Source organism: Macrobrachium nipponense, chromosome 7, assembly GCF_015104395.2.
Source record: "Macrobrachium nipponense isolate FS-2020 chromosome 7, ASM1510439v2, whole genome shotgun sequence".
Taxonomy (NCBI): Eukaryota; Metazoa; Arthropoda; class Malacostraca; order Decapoda; family Palaemonidae; genus Macrobrachium; species Macrobrachium nipponense.
In genome coordinates, this window is record NC_061109.1 from 69,019,692 (window position 1) to 69,022,191 (window position 2,500).

The window sequence follows — 2,500 nt, forward strand, 5'->3', positions numbered from 1 at the left end:
CCACAATTTATGCATACATACATATGTTGTGTGTTATATAGTTATTAGATTCATGGATGTTGCAAATAACTTTAATTTATTGTTACTTACTACGACTGCCACGGGACGAACTCAACTAAAATAAAGATCGTATATAAATGTGGCCACAATTTACTTATACATGCAAATAATATATATATATATATATATATATATATATATATATATATATATATATCTATATATATATATATATATATATATATATATATATATATATATATATATATATATATACACATACAAGTACTGCATCTGTGAGTGTTTTAGATGAAATTTTTTTATTGTCACGCTTGCCGTTGTTCTATTTTAGACGAACTAATATATGTATATATATATATATATATATCTATATATATATATATATATATATATATATATATATATATATATATAATTTAGTGCTAATTAAGAATAGTCCCGTAACAAATAACAACTCATTTACAAAATTCCATGTAAGGATTGCCCATCGTTTTACGTTGGTCAGTTAAGTAAAAATTTATGTGTACGTATTAAGCAGCATATGTATTTAGTTAGAAACAGCCCAGACTTCAAATGCACTGTTTTATCCATCTGAGTGAAAAATCTCATTGTATTAATTGGGGTGATACCTCGGTAATTGCTAGATCTAATGTTAATGTTTCAGAAATTTACTGGAATCGGCAATTATACAAATCACTAACAAAAACAACCTAAATCTTAGTTCTGGAATGTACCATTTGGAACCCATATATTTGTAAGATGTTTATGAAGGACCTTAAAATAAATGAGCAACTAATAAATTAGTCCCACATGTATATAGTTATTATTTCTTCCTCTCTCTCTCTCTCTCTCTCTCTCTCTCTCTCTGGTTCGATATTTTCTCTCCCTCTTTCTCTTGCTTGATATATATGTATTTATATTTTTCCTTCGTCTTTTCATTAATAATAATTTTTTTTTTTTTGGGGGGGGGGGGGGGGGAATTTGTGTAAAAATTCATGATATTAAATTTTATATGCTCCCGGTTGTTTTTTTCAAAATGTACTGTTTTCTGGGAGAATCACTTGTTTACTGCATGTATCCTTCAAGGTGTGGCTACCCTCAGGCGGCTCCTCCTTTCTGTAGAGTGAAAATCGCCCTTATTGCTTGCTAATCTTGTAGTGTCAGTTTGTATATAAGCTTCTTTTGACTATGTTGTTCTCTGTAAAATCAGTTTGTCTCAGTAAAGGGTCCGAATAGGCGAAAAGTACTTGGCTATCTTGCTTTTTCATTTTTTCCTTCGTGGCAAAAAAAACCTTTATATATATATATATATATATATATATATATATATATATATATATATATATATATATATATAATATATATATATATATATATATAAATATACATATACACACACACACACACACACACACACACACACACATATATATATATATATATATATATATATATATATATATATATATATAATATATATATATGTTGTGTGTGTGTGTGTGTGTGTGTGTGTGTGTGTGTGTGTGTGTACGAAAACCTGAAATACTGAAATACTGGCGTGCCCTCTCTAGTTCATTCTTTACTGTCCCCTTCTTGTGTCATACAAAAAAATATCGGTAAATTTGAACTTAAATAATACAGATACTTATGAAGTACCATAAAAAAATGGCTTACAATAAATAGTTCTTTCTCCGCGAGATAATGATAAACTTGTCATAGAAAAAACAAAATTTCTATAATTTAATTCAGGGTAAATTAACTCTAACTGGTTGTAGCTGGTTCATGGAACTAAAACCTTTAATACAGGGATACCCAGGGGAGAAGTTTTCTGCAGAGAGAGGCTACCATTAGAGACTATCTTGTCGTTTGTGTTGCATCATATTAGGGTCATTTGCATATAGATATCCTTCTGTGCTATACTACAAGAGTGAATCTTTTTTATTTTTTTAGCAGAGATGTTTTTATTTACACTTCGTAAGAAAAGATATTTCTTTGAATATTCTAACTGTAATTTCCTTGATTTTGTCTATTGTTACTATTTACTTTCACAAAGAGTATCTCTCTCTCTCTCTCTCTCTCTCTGAATTAGGTCTGAGACTCGGCCTATCCTGTTTACCGCATATGTGGAGAGAGAGAGAGAGAGAGAGAGAGAGAGAGAGCGAGAGAGAGAGATAAAGTTAAGTTTGGATACGGGACAGGAATGGAATCTCATTTGTTTGTAGGAGTTTATTGTGGCTGTGGAATAATTTGAGCGTCACTGACCGCTGTGCTTGTTGCTCTTCCTAAAGTCGTTGTTATTTAGTTTATGGAAGGGACGAAGAAAAAGTGAAGGAAATAAAGAGTGTAAATGAAAGGACCTGAAACGAATAAAAATAAAGAAACTATAAAATATAACATATTTAAGGAATAGAGGGGGAACAGAAATGATCACTATAGCTGAATGTTATAATAACGCAGAAATTACGTTGAATGCCCAACG